This window comes from Schistocerca gregaria, chromosome 5 (genome assembly GCF_023897955.1).
Source record: "Schistocerca gregaria isolate iqSchGreg1 chromosome 5, iqSchGreg1.2, whole genome shotgun sequence".
Taxonomy (NCBI): domain Eukaryota; kingdom Metazoa; phylum Arthropoda; class Insecta; order Orthoptera; family Acrididae; genus Schistocerca; species Schistocerca gregaria.
Genome location: NC_064924.1, coordinates 43,866,513 through 43,886,307, shown reverse-complemented (window position 1 = coordinate 43,886,307; position 19,795 = coordinate 43,866,513).

Sequence of the window (19,795 nt, the reverse complement as noted above, 5' to 3'; positions counted from 1 at the left end):
TCGAATTTGATGGTCTTCCTGATATTATTTCATCGGCAACACTCCCTGTTGTTAGCCATCTGGAACGGCAAATTTAACTGTTTTTACATCCAGTGTTGCATGGATCCCTCGTTCAGCCCTCCACCACCTTTGACCTCGCACCACAGATCCGCAGAGCTCATAACGAGCTGCTATTTTGCCCCGTTCTTCCACAGTCTACCCAGCCGGCATTTTGCGAGTGAAACAGAACAAAAAATTATGTTAATTATGTTAAATACAACATCAAGTGGTCCCATTTCTAATCTACATCTACATCTACATCTACATCTACATCCGTACTCCGCAAGCCACCTGACGGTGTGTGGCGGAGGGTACCCTGAGTACCTCTATCGGTTCTCCCTTCTATTCCAGTCTCGTATTGTACGTGGAAAGAAGGATTGTCGGTATGCTTCTGTGTGGGCTCTAATCTCTCTGATTTTATCCTCATGGTCTCTTCGCGAGATATACGTAGGAGGGAGCAATATACTGCTTGACTCTTCGGTGAAGGTATGTTCTCGAAACTTCAACAAAAGCCCGTACCGAGCTACTGAGCGTCTCTCCTGCAGAGTCTTCCACTGGAGTTTATCTATCATCTCCGTAACGCTTTCGCAATTACTAAATGATCCTGTAACGAAGCGCGCTGCTCTCCGTTGGATCTTCTCTATCTCTTCTATCAACCCTACCTGGTGCGGATCCCACACTGCTGAGCAGTATTCAAGCATTGGGCGAACAAGCGTACTGTAACCTACTTCCTTTGTTGTCGGATTGCATTTCCTTAGGATTCTTCCAATGAATCTCAGTCTGGCATCTGCTTTACCGACGATCAACTTTATATGATCATTCCATTTTAAATCACTCCTAATGCGTACTCCCAGATAATTTATGGAATTAACTGCTTCCAGTTGCTGACCTGCTATTTTGTAGCTAAATGATAAGGGACCTATCTTTCTATGTATTCGCATCACATTACACTTCGCTACATTGAGATTCAATTGTCATTCCGTGCACCATGCGTCAATTCGCTGCAGATCCTCCTGCATTTCAGTACAATTTTCCATTGTTGCAACCTCTCGATACACCACAGCATCATCTGCAAAAAGCCTCAGTGAACTTCCGATGTCATCCACCAGGTCATTTATGTATATTGTGAATAGCAACGGTCCTATGACACTCCCCTGCGGCACACCTGAAATCACTCTTACTTCGGAAGACTTCTCTCCATTGAGAATGACGTGCTGCGTTCTGTTATCTAGGAACTCCTCAATCCAATCACACAATTGATCTGATAGTCCGTATGCTCTTACTTTGTTCATTAAACGACTATGGGGAACTGTGTCAAACGCCTTGCGGAAGTCAAGAAACACGGCATCTACCTGTGAACCCGTGTCTAAGGCCCTCTGAGTATCGTGGACGAATAGCGCGAGCTGGGTTTCACACGATCGTCTTTTTCGAAACCCATGCTGATTCCTACAGAGTAGATTTCTAGTCTCCAGAAAAGACATTATACTCGAACATAATACGTGTTCCAAAATTCTACAACTGATCGACGTTAGAGATATAGGTCTATAGTTCTGCACATCTGTTCGACGTCCCTTCTTGAGAACGGGGATGAAAGTAGTTCTGAAAGAACTGGTTCATAAATAAATTATAACCGTTTAAAAATAGGTGGTTACTTATCACACACCCTGTACTAACGAAATATACTTACCTTTACTGGAAGCGGTCAAGACCTATTGACTTAATAAGTAACAAACGTTTAAGATACAAAAGTTTTATGTTCTTCCGTTTCTTCAAGCATGACATGTTCCCAAACTCAATCAGTTGTATCAAAAACGCAAATTTTGGACTCCTCCGCGCTCTTTATTAAATAACTGCGGGCCTATGAGGGTGATTCTTGGAGTTCATCAGTTCCCTTCCTATTTCAAGTGAGGTGCGTAAAGTAGAGCTCTTGGCTTGAACGCATCAACACCGTTCTCAATGTTATCTAGAAGATTATGGCTTTTGTCATCAGTGTCCGTCAGTGTACAACCCATGTTCTCGTCCGTACCGTTTTCAGGTGCTTTAAGTAAGGGTTGCTATCGGTGTTTTGTGTATCAAATATCGTGGGGCGATTTGCAATTGTCTTTATGGACAAATCAGTGTGTAGTTTTATGCATAACTAACAGATAGGAGTACCAGTCTCAAACAACGGATATGCGTAGTGTATAAACCAGATTCAGATAATCGTTAATGCCTCAACAAAACAGCTACAATGACAGTATAGTGCAGCAATAATGAATTCAATTGTGTTAAGTAAAGAAACTCCAAAAATAATGTGGCGGGGATAGAATTTCGACTGGGCTGCTTATAGGTCGTCGTCGAAAGAGCTTGCTGATTGGCTTGTTGCAACATATCACTGCAGTGAGTTCTCCTGGAACTGCCTCGTGAAGTGCATTCAAAAGTTGTGCTGTCACGGCAGCAATTGTGAGCTCCGAGTTTCGGCATCAGTTTCTATATTGTGACTTGAGTAGTAAGCATAACTTCCGTTATTTATTGCCGCTGAACTTATATTAGAGTTATATTAAAAATGAAAAATATCCTCCAACTGTATCTAAGGTGTCTATTTTATTTTGGCAACTAGTTTCAACGTTGTAACAACGTCATCTTCAGGTCCATACACTTGTTGACGTCAGCTGTGTGCGGCTGATACTAGAAGTCAGATGAAACTAGTTGCCAAAATAACATCGACAGCTTAAATACAGCTGGAGGAATTTCTTCTTTTTTAATATAAATTTATACCAGCTCAAGTCCCACTGTCCTCCATTTCAACTATGGATGTACGAAGATTATATTAGAGTGTTTTACTATGTCAGATCATCGATGCCAGGATCACTTGAAAGCAAAGATTTAAATGTCTTTGTCTACATCAACTCAGAACACGCATAGTGAATGTAGACGAATACTGTTCACTCGTCAGTTGTTCTACTATCGCTTCTCTGTTAATTAATAGAACCACCGCAAACAACAGTCACTTACTCTAATAACTAACACAGTCTTCCACAAAGTGAAAAACATTTTATATATCACATTTTATTTTATGTCGTCTCGTTGTCTCTGTAGAGCTCTATCAAGGGAAACAAGGAGAGGAGGACGATTGGTGGCTGGTAACCTCTTTCTAGAGCACGTACTGCACGCCATTGTTAGCTGGGCTGTTTCTTCCTGAGAATGGAAGGTTTACTTAACTCAAGATGGTTGTTATGGTAGAGGGTGTTCTGTACAGTCCACGTTAGTCTCGCTGCCGGTGAAGTACGAAGTCCGCTATGTACACTATTAGGGTTGTTACGTGCTGCCCGTCTCTGAGTTAGTGGCAGAGCTAACTGCTACTGCGTTTCCCTTCTGAACTGCGACTGATGACATTGGAACTCACTCGGTGCGACAGACTGCGATAGACCCGAACAGACTCCAACTTACTGGTCCTCCAGTCGGCTGTCGCTATCTAAAATACTGGCGACCGAGAGGGTGTTGGCGGCGCGTTTTCTGTGAGTCTGTTTATGGCCTCTGCCGGTCTTCGTACAGCCTCTATGCTCCATGGTGTGGTGGAGCCAGCTTACGCTAGCACATTTTAACGCTTATTTCTAGCAGCCCTTTGTAGTTTTATTTCGAAAATCATTCCCGTCTGAAGCAACATCAAGGACCTCGGACACTGCCATCTGGTGCCTGTGTGCTCAGCACATCCGCCAGAAGCGCCCCCCTCAAAGAAAATTTCTTCTGAATGAACATTGCCTGCACACGTAACAGTCACACTAGCAGGGGGCGAAGGAGGAAGCGTGTTCGGCTAGCAACCCCAAGATCGCTGGATTAAAACCACGCACTGCTAGCAAACTTTCATTACTTCCCTTGCGTTATGCTGCACTCCAGCAAGATCGCACGAGCTATGGCACCACAAAATAAGAAACAAAATGGCTACGTACAGCTGTAGACCGTAAAGAACGGCACTGTTTAAGCAGTGGTTCCCAATCTGGCATTAATTACCCCCTGAGGGGTAAAGTGAAAGTTCCTGAGTCACGAAACTAAATTGCTTTCAAAAGATCATTACTATTATCACATTTTCGTTAGATTCTAACATAGATTACATAAGTTATCAATAATTACTTTTTCTCAATTAGTAGCATTAATGCCGTGGACGTCACAGGTTCGTATATACAAACAGTTCACTCACTATACTCATATGATGTGCTTTTTGTCCCGTAGATCGCTGTTGATAAAAGTGAAATATATACGTAACAAATGCTAAATACCACAGGAAAATGTCTTCTCCAGCTTGTAGATAGTATCTTCAGTAGACCAGAGATTTCCTGATTACATGCTTCGAGACAGATAAATCAATTAATTGACAGCACGACATAGCAGTAGCTACATAAGAGCCACTATAGTGCTGTACACAGTGTTATTATTATTATTATTATTATTATTAGAGCGGTTAGACACAAAGCATTAACAGCCTGAAGTCGTCCAGTGTCTTCCAGTTCAAGGGTAATGAGCGCAGCAATCAAGTGATTGTAGTGTGCATCATGCAGGTCAAGAAGTGCCGCAGTGGAGAAGATTAATACAGGGGAAGTGTGTTTTGTAACATATTTGAGGAGCTGTGTGTAGCACGTGCGATGCACGACGAATTTCTTCACCATTCATTCTAACACACACACACACAAATAAATATTCATGTTTCATCATTTTAAAAATAGAAGTATTCCGAGAAAGGCCTTTCATTCTGCAATTTTGTTGGTTGCTTAAGTCGTGGTGATGTGGGACAGGGCAGAGGGCAACAGATGGTTCGGGGGAAGGGTAGGGGGAGGTCAGGGGGAGGTCAGGGGTGCGAGTTAACGTTTGACTGCCACTCAGGGGTAATGGTGTGCGAAAAGTTGGCAACCACAACTTTAGAGAATAGTGGACGTCAAGTAGCTGATTTTTATTGTTTGTCTACTGTGTCGACGTGTTCTTGATCATATATAAGAATTGACTGTCTTTCTATAACCAAATATATAAATAAATTTCATAGAAATGCTACAAGATATGAAACAGTGGTTATTAAAATAATGGTTTACGAATGATGTGTTGGAACCTCAAAAAATCAGTAGAAAAATGATGAAAATAAGAGTTTTTCGAGATTTACTGTTAATGTAGAAAAAAACACTATATGTGAGACATTCTGGTGATTCAATATTTTACAAAGGTGAAAGTTCACCTAGTTAATACATATTATTGTAATTGAAATACGCAGGACTTTCCTGTAATGTTCACGTTTCATGTCTGCAGAGTGCTCAAGTGAGTACCGGCAAAAGTGTAATATGCTGTCAAGAGCACACCGTTATAGCCGTGACTTAAAAAGAGCACACATATGAATCAAAATTGATGAAATTAGGCTCATAATTAACTGAAGATCCTGTTTGTCTTTCCCCAAGAAGACTGCAGCAAATGTGTGAGATACATTTTTTGTGTTTAACTATGCATCGTCCAATGTTTGTATCAAGAATATCAATCACATATTTGCTGACGAGGACAGTTTCGTAGCATCTATAGAAATTTTTGACTTCGTTGGATTACGAAACGCTTCTTATTAGCACTTCTCTGTGTTCGTAAAATAAAGTTTGATTTACACAATCACCCCCTGAAAAAAAATAACATTTCAGCACTTACGGGGCACCTTCAGCGGAGTTTCTCTTCTATGCATTGTATGCTACACATTTGTCTGCATTTGTGTGTTATTATTAAATGATGAGATAATCTTGCTGACATCAAGGAAAATGTCACAATAACTCTTATTGGAGAAACAGAAGGCATATTAAATTGAAACGTCATCTACACTGGTGTCCCGATAAAAAGTAAAAACAATGTAAAGAATACACAACGTAAACAAGTGCAATATGCAGAACAGTAGACGAAGATGTTCGTTTTTTTTTCAGCTTCACAGATTTGCGCAACCATTCCGACGACTGGTTAACGTGCTCACTATGGGGTGTGACCACGTCTGGTAGCAATATAGGCCCGACAGCGATCGAGCGTGCTGTGGATAACGTCATCCATGTCATGTTGAGGTAATAATGCCCATTGCTCCTGCGGAGCTCCTCGCAGGTCCTGGAGAGTGGTTGGTGGATGTTGACGTCATGCAATCCGTCTCCATAAAACGTTCATGTGTGTGTGAATTCCTAAGGGACGGAACTGCTGAGATCATCGGTCCCTTCACTTACACACTACTTAAACTAACTTACGCTAAGAACAACACACACACCCATGACCGTGGGAAGGACGCGAACCTCCGGAGCGGGGAGCCGTGCAATCCGTCTAATCGCGCAGCCACCCAGCGCAGCAACCCGTTTCCCTAGTGCATCCCAGGCATGCTCTGTTATATTCAGATCGGGAGAGCGAGCAGACCACGCCATGCGTGCTGTAACTGCCGTTTCCAACACATCATCAAGTTATGTTATGCTCTGTGAGGTCTTGTATTAACGTTCATCAACACGAAGTCTGGGCGCGCAGCCTCTGACAGCAGTTAAACCTTTGCGATTCACCTTTCCGATTTCGTGAGGAGGTGTTTGGGTGGTCAACATAATCCCTGCCAACACCATCAGCGACCCTCTTCGGTATCGGTCTCTTTGCACAATGTTCGGGTGTCGAAATCGTATCCCACATTGCCATCAGATGCGAATCAGTCGAGAATCACTCTCCAGAACAAATCGGGACTCATCTGCGAAAAGAACGTTGGCCCCCTCTTCGACTGTCATGTTGACGACACCACTTTAGACAATCCGTTCTGTGAAAACGCGTCGGAGGCACACATACAGCAGGTCTCCGACAATAAAGGCCACTCTGCCGAAGCTTTCTGTAGACCGTTTGCCTCAATACAACACATTCAGTGGATGCTGCGGGTCCGGTGCCAGTTGCTACGCAGTACTAAGGCGGGACGGTCGTGCCTTTGCAGCCAAATAACGGTCCTCTCTTTCTGATGTCACACGTGTTCGGTCCTGTCCTGGTCTTCAGGATTCAGTGTAGGTCTGTCGCCGCATCCTAGAAACAACAAAACGATTCACATTAAGCCATCGGGCCACATCAGTTTGAGAATGTCCTGCTTCTATTCCTCCTATGGCCCTCCACCGCAGAGAGTGTGGTAAGCGTCTTCTCTGTGCCATACTGCACAGTCTGTGACCGTGTACACAGCGATTGTGAATGTGGGACTACGCTACAAACACTACTCCGTTTGATAGGTCATCGTTTCCGTTGACCGAAATGCCATCTTCCGTGTAGAACACGCACGCTCGTACGGACAGCTGTTGACAGTTTGTATGATTGTGAAATAAACACAGGACGTGGAAACAGCGGTTTGTTGCTTTAATTTTGGACACCACTGTATAACAGTTTGCTTATAGAACTTCAAATCTGTCACGTTAATAGTTTTATTCCAATGCTTTCATTATTTCTGTTTTCAGTTTTGTCATAACTGAAGTTGTCTAAACGTTTTTTTTAAAGATACTTTTATTTCGTTGGTTAGGTAAAATGTAGCTCAGGACCAGAATACGACTAGATGAAAGTCTGCAGTCTCCTAAGACCATTCTCAAATTCACCACTACTCAGTTTTCATCAGCCTAGGACAGCACCAAAGTAATTCTCATCTCTGTAGTCCGTCTCATTAATATTCAGCATGCCAACATCTACATCTATATCTGTATCTACAACTAGATCTACAACTTGAAACGCAGAGACTTTTCGATAGCATACAACGACAAGGGCTCGGCCACAACAACACATTGGCGAGTTCCCATCACAGAGAGAGAAAACCGATTAGAATTAATTTCATAGAACAAACACTTTTTCTTGTCGCCTACAAAATTTCGAACTCACTGACAGTAATCTGAGACTGGACGGATCTCTAGTTAATAAGTCATAAAACTAAATCGATCATTTTATGCAAATAGAGTTATTTTCCCAAGCCAGCGAGTATCACCGAAGTATTGCTTACATGGAGGTCCACTTAATGTATGGGAAAAGTAAGTTTTACATTGAGCCGTGTATCGACTCGTGGTACACCTTGTGTTTAAATTGCTTTGGTTTTCCTTTTCTTCCCCTGACATGTTTGGTTCAAATGGCTCTGAGCACTATGGGACTCAACTGCTGTGGTCATTAGTCCCCTAGAACTTAGAAGTACTGAAACCTAACTAACCTAAGGACATCACACACTCCCATGCTCGAGGCAGGATTCGAACCTGCGACCGTAGCAGTCGCGCGGTTCCGGACTGCGCGCCTAGTGGTCAGTATTCTGCCTAGCCTGAGCATCCTTGAGTGGGTGATTTGTGGAAGCCTTACAGGGATCGGTCAGGACACTTCTGTTTAAAAAAACCTTTTTTTAAATTCCTCCATTCCTTTATTGCCATTAATCATGCATTTGAAGACACCTTTGATATTTTTTTTAAATGGCGGTGTTGGTAGCTTCACTACCTCACCGTACTTTATTAACAAAGTTCTGTATTTACTTTAGTAGCCTGTTTACTAATGTTCTTTGAGTTTTTAAACTGCTGTATTGCTATAAGTGACTTGATTGCCGTTTTTAAAAGAATTTTTTAAACTGTTGCATTGCTGTAAATTATTTTATTGCCGTTAGCGGCGTGTTTAAAAGTCTGTTTATTGCCGTGCTGCTAATTTCTGTAAGATATGAATAAAACATCTGTGTGTGAAAATCTCAATTCGACAGTAAACCACTAGAAATTTGGTTGCGTTTCCCAACTTGCGGTGTGGCTTGTAGTAACCGTAACCACTCTGTGTGTCATACATAATTTCATTAATGTAGAAATGGCTGAAACTGGCGAATTTTCTTAAAAGTTCCTCGACGTTACATCTGGATACAAGGTGAAGCCGAGCAGTGGCGAAGGCATACCAGTCTCCCCCGTCGCCCCGTAACGGCTGTCCCAACCCGAGAGGCAAAGAGACTGCGCCGCCGTCCGAGGTGAGGCTGTACCTCCCTGCTGGGGCCTACTTCTGCCTGCCGACGCGCGCAGCGGTGCGCTGGACCGAGAGTCAAACTCCAGGGCCATTCGGCTGCTGGTCTCGAACCCCTTCAATTCACGGCCACTAATATTGCGGAAATTACCCACCTTTTGTTGCCGAAATGTGCTCTCACCACCTGGACAGCGCTCACATGTTAGAGCCGACGCTGTTAGGTCAATATGATTCGCGTTCTAAAGCTTGCATTAGTCACGTCGATTGCTTCCGAGCAATTACACCGCCTGTGCACCAAGCTGCCACACATATCGTGCTGAGTTAAGCTATGCTGTTCGGCCGACGCTCCTGTTTTCTTTACCTGGATATCATGGCTATCAACTTAGCACTCTCTTCTTCAATCATCCTGCCCCTCTAGGAACAGGTACTTTATTGTGGTTTGATGTATTTTCTTGTGTTCATCGCTTATGCTATAACACGGCGGCTTCGAGCCAAGTCATTCAGATGTGAAAGTGCATGTTAGAAAACTTGTGACAGGGTTACTTCACAATTTTTTTTTGTAACTCATATACCGTTTTTTATCATGTTTACTGAGTATCATGTTCTGTCATTTTCCAGCTCTCATTAACTGAAGCTATGAATTACGTGACGAAACATCTGCCGAGAGAAAAATTCTGTCGCCTTAACGGTCCAGGGACCGCAGCTCATGAAGTGAGTATAACTTCCTGTTAAAGGAGAAGGCGAGAGGCAAAAGAACACCATACAAAATCAGCCACCACGTTCGAACAACAGACCAACATCTAGAAACTGGAAAGCAGAATTCGTAGGTTTGTGACTGGATGTGGTGCTGTGTTGCACCCAAATACCTTGAGAAGTTCACAGTACCGGAGATCAGATATTTTAAAATTTCACACTTTTTTTTCCTTCTCTTCTGCCTCAGAAGCCCGCAGCTCGTGTTCTTGCGGTAGTATTCTCACTTACTGCGCACGGAGTCGCGGGTTCGATTCCCGGCGGGTGTCGCCGAGCCTTTCTAGGCGCTTCAGTCTGGAACCGCGCGACCGCTACGGTCGCAGTTTCGAATCCTGCCTCGGGCATGGATGTGTGTGATGTCCTTAGGTTAGTTAGTTTTAAGTAGTTCTAAGTTATGGGGGACTGATGACCTCAGATGTTAACTCCCATAGTGCTTAGAGATATTTGAACCATTTTTTAAGCCGAAGGGTTCAGGGATTTTCCCTGCCTCGAGATGACTGGGTGTTGTGTCGTCTTGATCATCATCATCATTCATCTCCATTACAGTTGGGGGAAGGCAATGGCAAACCACCTATGCCAGCACCTTGCTAGTCGGCGGTGCGGGTCTCCCGCATCGCCCCCTACACTCCTCGGTGTATAGGACCTCATCATCAGCATCTGTCTCAAAAAGTGGTCTATTCTTTTTTCGTCTGATGAGACTGGAATTAAGAGTAGGTGTACACAAGTACACTATAGCATAACTGTGTTCCTCCGAGTGTACTACAAAGGCTCTCTCGTGTAAAACTGAATGCAGAACCTACAAGCCATCGTGGCTTTTCTTTAGCCTCGGAAAAATCGCAAGCTACTGTTATTAATCCGATTGTGCTTCAAGGGGAGAGGGCGTCCTTATGCGAAATGCAGAGGAATTACTGAGACGTATTCTACTGTTATGTTTAGTTTCTCGGACGGGATCCGTGAGCCAGAGTGTTTTACTGGGTCCTTTCTGACCGGTAAGGGCTTAACGAGAAAAAAACTGTCTAGACTTTGTTACTTGCACTACCGTCAAAAAGTCATCAAGCGTATCAGATTAGAGGCTACTGGACACGATGACATCAAAAGGCAAAAGGTGAAGCTTGTTACTGAGACACTTGTCCACGATAACAAATTCCTACAACTACTCCTTAACCAAAAGTGTTTCCCTAGACGCCTAGAAGAGGAAACCAGTTAAGCAGCTAGCTACGCTGAAGCGCAAAGAAATTGGAATAGGCATGAATATGCAAATACAGAGTTATGTAAAAAGGAAGAATTCGGAGCTGCGACAGGCAACGTCTATATAAGGCAGCAAGTGTCTGGCGCAGTTGTTAGATCGGTTACTGCTGCTACAATGGCAGGTTGTCAAGATTTATGTGAGTCTGAATGTGTTATAATCGGCGGACGAACGATTGGGAACAGCATCACAAAAGTAGCGCTGAAGTGGGGATTTTCCCGTACTACCATTTCACTACTTTAGCGTAAATATCAGGAATCCGATAAAACATCAAACCTCCGACATCGCTGAGGCCGAAAAATGATTCTGCAAGAACGGAACCAACGACGACTGAAGAGAAGCGTTCAACGTGACGGAAGTGCAACCCTTTCGCAAATTGCTGCAGATTTCAATGCTGGGCCATCAACAAGTGTCAGCGTTCTTACCATTCAACGATACCTCAACTATCTGGGCTTCCGGAGCTGAAGGCCCACTCATGTACACTTTATGACTGCACAACACAAAGCTTTACGCCTTGTCTGGGCCCAACGCCGGCATTGGACTGTTGATGACTGAAAACATGTTTCCTGATCGGACGAGTCTCGTTTCATGTCGTACAGGTATCGAGCGGTTGGACATATACGGGTATGGAGACAATCTCATGAATCCATGGAGCCTGCATGTCAGCAGAGAACTGTTGAAGCTGATGGAGGCTCTGCAATGGTGTGGAGCGTGTGCAGTTGGAGTGATATGGGACGCTGACACTTCTAGATACGACTTTGATAGGCGACACGTGCGTAAGAATCCTGTCTGGTTGCCTGCATCCATTCATATCCATTGTGCATTCCGACGGACTTCGGCAATTCAAGCAGCAGAATGCGATACCGCACACGTACAGAATTGCTACAGAGTGGCTCCAGGAACACTCTTCTGAGTTGAAACATTTCCGCTGGCCACCCCGAAACTCCTCAGAAATGAACATTATTGCGCATATCTATGATGCGTTGCAACGTGCTGTTGAGAAAAAATCTCCACCCGGTCGTACTCTTACGGATTTACGGATTTATGGACAGCTTTGCAGGATTCAGGGTGAAAATTCCCTCCAGCATAAGTTCAGACATTAGTGGAGTCCATGCCACGTCGTATTGCGGCACTTCTGCCTGCTCGCAGGGGGGGGGGGGGGGGGGGGCTAGGTGTACCAGTTTCTTTGGCTCTTCGGTGTAAAAAGGACTCCACGCCACCTTCTTATTACCGACCTATTTCATTCTTCCTTGCGACAAAGTCCACGATCCGCTATCAAACTCCTAACTACAAACAACCCACTAGGCGAATACCAATCAGGCTTCCGGAAGCTGCACCATAACATCTGCCTTAATAAAGGTAACAGATGACCTGGTGGTTTCCATGGGTGCACAAGAGGCGAGTGTCGCGTACGTCTTAGACTTCAGCAAATCGTCTGACACTTCACATTTTACTTTCCAAACAAACTTAGGAAGCCTAAATCTCTCGCCAAGTGCAGTACAATGGTTTCGCTCGTACCTGACATCTCGTCAGCAATGCCCCATGTCCGGTACCATAAAGTCACAATGCAGGCAGTAGTAGTACGAGGAGTCCCCTAGGTTTCGGTATTAGGTCCTACACTCTTCTCATTGTGTGTCAATGGTGTGTCATCAATTTTGACCTACTGCAGATATCACATATACGCTGACGACCACCAGTTGTATCTCATGAGGAGAGGTCCCCAGAGGTTGGATAGACTTTTTGAAGTAGTGTATACGGTGATATTTAAGGTGTAAGGAGTCACACCCTGCAACCATTCACCCTAGCAGATCCTCGTTTGTGAGTAATCGACGAAAAAAATTTCGGAATTTCGTGTGATGCTCTTTAGCTTTAAAAATAGTGACAGTTTACAGACTAGTTTCATAGCGTAATGGTTAAGGTACTGACCTCATATGCAAAGGGTTATGACTTGAGAATGAGATTTTCACTCTGCAGTGGAGTGTGCGCTGATATGAAACTTCCTGGCAGCATAATGAGAAACAGAAATAATATATGCAGTATGCCTTTCGCGGGCAAGTGCTCTACCATCTGAGCTACCGAAGGACGACTCACGCCCGGTCCTCACAGCTTTATTTCTGCCAGTATCTCGTCCCCTACCTTCCAAACTTTACAGAAGCTCTCCTGTGATCCTTGCAGAACTAGCACTCCTGAAAGAAAGGATACTGCGGAGACATGGCTTAGCCACAGCCTGGGATATGTTCCAGAATGAGATTTTCACTCTGCAGCAAAGTATGCACTGATATGAAACTTGCTGGCAGATTGAAACTGTGCTCCTGACCGAGACTCGAACTCGGGACCTTTGCTTTCACGGGCAAGTGCTCTACCATCTGAGCCACCAAAGCACGACTGAGTGGAAGGATCAACCACCGAACTTTAACAGGATGCCTTGCGACGTCCGCAACGCCCAAACACAACAGGAGAAAGAAAACAATGTATTTACCTTAATAGTGTTCAAAAGTCATTTTATTTCAGTTTATGACATCCAGTCTTACAAATTTACTCTGATGGACACACGTCTAGATCATCCGCTCTCAAAACTCCGCCATTTCACTCCCCACGTCCACCACTGCTGGCGGGTCACCAACTGCGCAACGCTACGCGCTGTTCACATCCAACTGCCCAACACTACAATAGCGACTATTCCAACAATGCCAACAAGCCACAAACTTCACACAAGACAGTGATTTTCATATAGAGCGCTATGTGGCGTTAAAACAAAAACTTAAACAGCCTACTTACAAGTCGTATCAGTTTGCTCCTGCAGTCTGCTTCAATAACTCATTTTGCTTATTGACCTCGTTTGTCCTGTGCTAAACGCCATTGCAACTTCCTAGATAACAATGCTTCCTTGTACCGTTTGGGATGCCATGATTGGATTATTGTATTAGTGCATGTCTGTTTCCTGAAGATTCTAAATTTCTGTTTATCATAAACTTTTGAAATGGGTAAGGGACAGTCCTGTTTGGAAATTTAGTCATTATCGTCAACAGCGTTGTGCCCAAAGGCATGTTTTCACGTGGTAACTTTCCTGTCCTCTGCCATCCTCATCAGGTTTCCCTCTACGTCCTTTATTGTCTTGTATCTCCTCTTTCCTCTCAATCTCTTCCCACGAACTAGACCTCCCAAAGTGTGTCAGCAGGCATATGAGTATGCATCTTAATGAAAGTTCACCCAATTCTTCTTCCATTCTCTTATACCATGATCCTGGGATTTCCGACAAGGCATATGTGTAACTCAACTACAAAAATGTAATGCAACTTTTAACGCGTTTTTTTGGAAACGATATTGTTCAACTTGACGGGAAACAATTTTTATAACGATGCATACTATTTTGAATGGAATTTATTGCCGATATCCTGAAGGGAATTCTCTATCAGTATACATAGCCATTTCGATTTCGCGATATCTTCGAAAGTCTATTTTCGGTGCACGCTTTGGTCTTGGAGTTTTGGGCGCAAAACAACGAGGTTATTTCGACAAGTGACCAATCTGTTATAACAAAGTTTTTTCCCATTATCTTATATATTGTAACAAAATATATTGAAAATAACATGTATAAAATTATTTTGTTACAGGTACAGTAGGAGTGCTTTGAGAATTCCCGCCCATAAACAATGTTTCGGCTGTAAAGGTCATTCATTCAATCTAGTGCAGCGGTTACAGGGAGCTTTCAGTGTGGCCACAAAAATAATTTCTTAAAGAAAACAGTGTAAGAAATTAAATTATTCATCAGAGTTAGCATTACTTTTTATGTTACTTGAAAAAAGAAATCACGAAAAATAACTTACGCTATGTGACCAAAAGTAATCGGACACCTGTCTCAAATTGACTTACAAGTTCGTAGCGTCCTCCATAGGTAATGCTGGAATTCAATATGGTGCCGGCTCACCCTTGGCCTTGACAGCTTCCATTGTAGCAGGCGTACGTTCAATCAGGTGCTGGAAGGTTTCTTGTGGAATGGTAGCCCATTCTTCACGGAGTGTTGTGCTGAGTGGAGGTTTCGATGTAGGTCGGTGAGGCCTGGCACAAAGTCGGCGTTCCAAAATATCCCGAAGGAGTTCTATAGGATTCAGCTCAGGACTCTGTGCTGACCAGTCCATTACAGGGATGTTAATGTCGTGTAACTACTCCGCCACAGGCCGTGCATTATGAGCAGGTGCTAGATCATGTTGAAAGGTGCCATCGCCATCCCTGAATTGCTCTTCAACAGTGGGAAGCGAGAAGGTGCTTAAGACATCAATGTAGGCCTGTGCTGTGATAATGACACGCAAAACGATAAGGGATGGAAGCCCCCTTCACAAGAAATACGACCGCACCATAACACCACCTCCGGATTTTACTGTTGGCGCTACACACGCTGGCAGATGACGTTTACCGGGCGTTCGCCATACCCACACCGTGCCTGTTGTGCCATACACTTTTAAAAGTAGCCTATGTGTTAATTCAGGGTATAAGCTAATTCCATTACAAAATTCGTCGTAATTTCTCCAGCCGTCTCAACGTGAAAGTGTAACGAACATACTAACACAAATTTTCCATTTATAATATACTAGCTGCAACCCGCTGTTTCGCTCTCTTATCAGTAATTTTGTCATGTAAGTAAGCTATAATTCTGTGAGAAGTCTGTATATATAATGTCTATAGTGATGTAGCGACGTACGTATACTGAAGCGCCAGAGAAACTGGTATAAGCATGCATACTCAAATACAGAGATTTGTTCAAATGGTTCAAATGGCTCTGAGCACTATGGGACTTAACATCTGAGGTCATCAGTCCCCTAAAATTTAGAACTACTTAAACCTAACTAACCTAAGGACATCACACACATCCATGCCCGAGGCAACCGTAGCAGTCACGCGGTTCCGAACTGAAGCGCCTAGAACCGCTCCGCCACAAGGCCGGCCACAGAGATATGTAAAATGGCACAATACGGCGCTGCCGTCGGGAACGCCTATGTAAGACAAATGTCTGGTGCAGTTGTTAGCTCGGTTACTGCTGCTGCAATGGCACGTTATCAATATTTTAGTGAGTTTGAACGTGGTGTTACACTCGACGCGTGCGTGATGAGACCAAGTATCTCCAAGGTAATTATGAACTGGTAGTTTCCCCGTACGACCATTTCATGAGTGTACTGTGGATGTCAAGAACCCGGTAAAACATCAAATCACTGACATCGCTGCGGTTTGAAAATGATCCTGCAAGAACGGGATCAATGACAACTGAAGAGAATCGTTCAACGTGACAGAAATGCAACGCTTCTGCAAACTGCTCAGATTTCAATGCTAGTCCATGAAAAATAATCGATATGGGCTTTCAGAGCCGAAGGCACACTCGTGTATCATTGTTGACTGCGTGATACAAAGCTTTACGTCACGCCTGGGCCCGTCAACACAGTCATTGCACTAGTGATGACTGGAAACATGTCGCCTGGTCGAACGAACGGATCGAAGTGTACCGGTATGGAGGCAACCTCATGAAGCCATGGACCCTGTATGTGACTGTTCAAGATGGTGGAGTTTCTATAATGAATGAAGGACGAGTGCAGTTGGAGCGGTGTGGGACCCCTGATACGTCTAGATACGATTCTGACAGGTGACATGTAAACATCCTGTGTGATCACCTTCATCTACCCATGTCCATTGTGTATTCCGACGCACTTTGGCAATTCTTGTAGGACAATGCGACACTCCACACGTCAATCATTGCTAAAGAGTGACTCTGAGTTTCAACACTTCCACTGGCCACCAAACTCCCCGTTGCGAGGAAAGGGGGGGGGGGGGCGAGTTGTGGCGCCTTGAAAATATTCTGAGTTCGGAGTTCGACGTGCCCACGTTGGGGCGTCTCGGCGGGCCACAGCTCATCGGCGGCTGCATGGTGCCAAACGTTAGCCGGGGTCCAGGGACTGTGTGGCTGGGAATTCCATGGTGACGCTGTGCTGATGAAGGAGACATGCCGGGAGTGCAAAAGATGGCGGACTTGTTCGTATAGAAATTAATAGTACCCAGATGAACAATGATACCTCAAAGAGAAACATGTACCTTACCATTATTTGGACGATGATTCTGATGGTGTAAGCAGATTTTCAATATCTTTATTAGTTTAAAGTTTAGTATCTGACTAAGTTGTACAAGTAACACAGAGCAAATATTTTCCAAAATCAAAACAGTTCGTCCGATTTTGTCGATCTACATGTCTTTAGAAAGCTATGAGTGTAAACCTAAATTGGTATGAATTACAGGCATGTAATCTGAATAGTACAGAAGTTACTGGAGGTCAAAGTGGCCGATTATGGTTGCACGAAAAAACCGTAGCAGCGTGCTTATAAATATATTTATTCATCTATGTTTTTCTTTATATCCGATATATACTATTCATGAAGAAATTGGTCAATTACTGTGTTTTAGAAAGCATAGGAACATTAGCCTACCAGCTTATTACTGTTCTATTCCTTTGATATATGTTTATTTGATTTCTTTATGTATTTAGTAACGTGTGTTAGAGCGTGTTTATGGTCCATCCATAGAAATATTTATTTAATTTCCAGTTATTTAGAAGTAAACAGTATTTTAAATGTGTGTCATTATGTTTGTGAGTGTGCGTTGGCTTGAAGGCATGGTGGGAGCGCTCTAGCCAACCACAGCGCTTGTGAATGGGGAGACTGGATGGAAGTCGGAGAGTGCTGGAAACTGCGGGGCGAGGGACAGTCGCACAGGACACAGAGGGAGTTCTGAACAGTATGGCGTGAAGCACGCACACTCTCGGGAAATACTCGGAGAGTGGAGCAGTTTGGGCGTGGTCGTGAGAGAGAAATATTTCGTAGTGCTGACCTGTGCACTTGTGAGATTACTGTAGCTTCTGCAGTGTAGATGTAGCATGCATTTCGAAGTGAATATCCTACGAGCTATTTTGTTGCCCATAACTAATCACGTGAAGTATAAATGTATTGTTTCCCTGTTATTCAACTTTTATTTTATTTAAATGCTGGACCATCGACACTAAGTGTTTTACAGTAATAAAAGACATTTTTAAAGGTACTTCTGCTATCTTAGCCATAATTTAAAGTCATTAAAATAGTACCCGCAGAATTTATTTAATTGCGATGTTTCATTTATGAGTGTATGTTACGTTCAAAATTCGCAGTTGCCGAGTGGCAGGAACCTTCAACCATACGATTCATGTGTATATTCATATTGTATACTGTAGACTCAGCAGTATTTGGCTTTTTATTCGACAACTACGTATTCCAGCCCCTAGACAACGAAACCGGCAAAACTTTTAAAATTTCAACTCTGAGTCTGAGGGTACGTAGTTGAGGGCCACCACATCATTTCACATATTATTTAGCCCGCAATTGGGGGATTGTCCGGGATTTGTGCCCATAAAAGTGGTAATTCCTTTGCTCTCTGTTATTCAGCGTACTATGCGAGTGTAAAAACCTTTGCAAAACCAATAGAGATTTCTGTATAGTGAACCTCTCGCAGAAAACCGTGTGAGATCGTTTTTTTTTTTTCGCAAGTAGGTTTCTGGAAATAGTGAAATTACGCAATAATTTTCACAACTAACACATGCTATCTATAGAGGTCCTAATCTATCAACTTAAAGGCAATTTTCGTGGGAGCTCATAGTCTAAGTTGAGTGCAGGGAACTGTCGCGGTTAGCGCGTTTAACGAACAGTTTTATTCGAGACCAGGCGACTTTTCCAGGGGCGGACGCAGATCAACAGCAATACGACGGCAGTGTCTTCGAGTACTCCAGGGCAGTCTTCATTGTCAACTTCCACAACAACTGACGTCTTCACCATGGCAGAGGTAACCATCTCAGATCAGATAAGATAAGTGCCTGTGCAAATAGTGAGATAGTGTTTGACGTTCCAGCTCCACTTATATATCTCGCAGATATAAAACAGTCACCTAGTATGTGTGATGTTGAGCACGGAAATGAGCCGGGTAGTCCGAGATCAGAGCGCGAAAGTGTACCTAGTAGGAGGCAAGGGGAATGAATGTGGGTGTGATATGATGTCTCAGCTAATGAAAATGTTCAAGGGATTGGGAAATAATATGAATACAATGGCAAATAGTATCAGTACAGTTCAAACAGTTACAGATACAATTCTGACATGGGTAGAATGCGAACTGAAATAGGTTCCGCAGTCAAAGAGGAAGTTAAAAAAAATAATTTAAAAAAGCAATTGACGAGTGTGTAAGTTAAAGAGGAGATGAATTTTGTGAAAGCAAATTGTGTGGAGAGTTCTGAAGAGGTATTAGCAAACAGTAGCAATTGCAGTAAGGAAGGTGGTGTAGTAGCAAGTATTTGTTAGTCGGCGGAAAGCGTCTACGTTAGTGAAGGGGGCGCAGTTTTGGTCTCGCCAGCTGCAAGTGAGAGGGTGATTGTGTTTCGGCGGAAAGCGTCAATGTTACTAAGGGAGGCGTAGCATTGGTCTCGCCAGCAATTGAAGTTAAAAATTCATCGGCGGAGGTAGATGATTTCTGTTTAAAATAGCAGAGTTAGGGTAATAAGCTACTGGTATTGATACTTCGGAGGGAGGAATTTACGCATTTCTAGTCAGGAAGGAAGGCTAAACGAAACTTATTGATGAATGTGTGGGTCTAAGACGTTTGTCAGAGTATGAAAGTATGTTAAGTAGGATCGGGGGTTAATCTGGATGAAAAGTGTGTAGAAACGGCAGTGTGTGCTGGTTTTTGTCCGATCACAGCGCAATGTAGTAATTCTGGATGTCCCAAAATTGTACGACAAGGTAGCAACAATATGCTGGTATG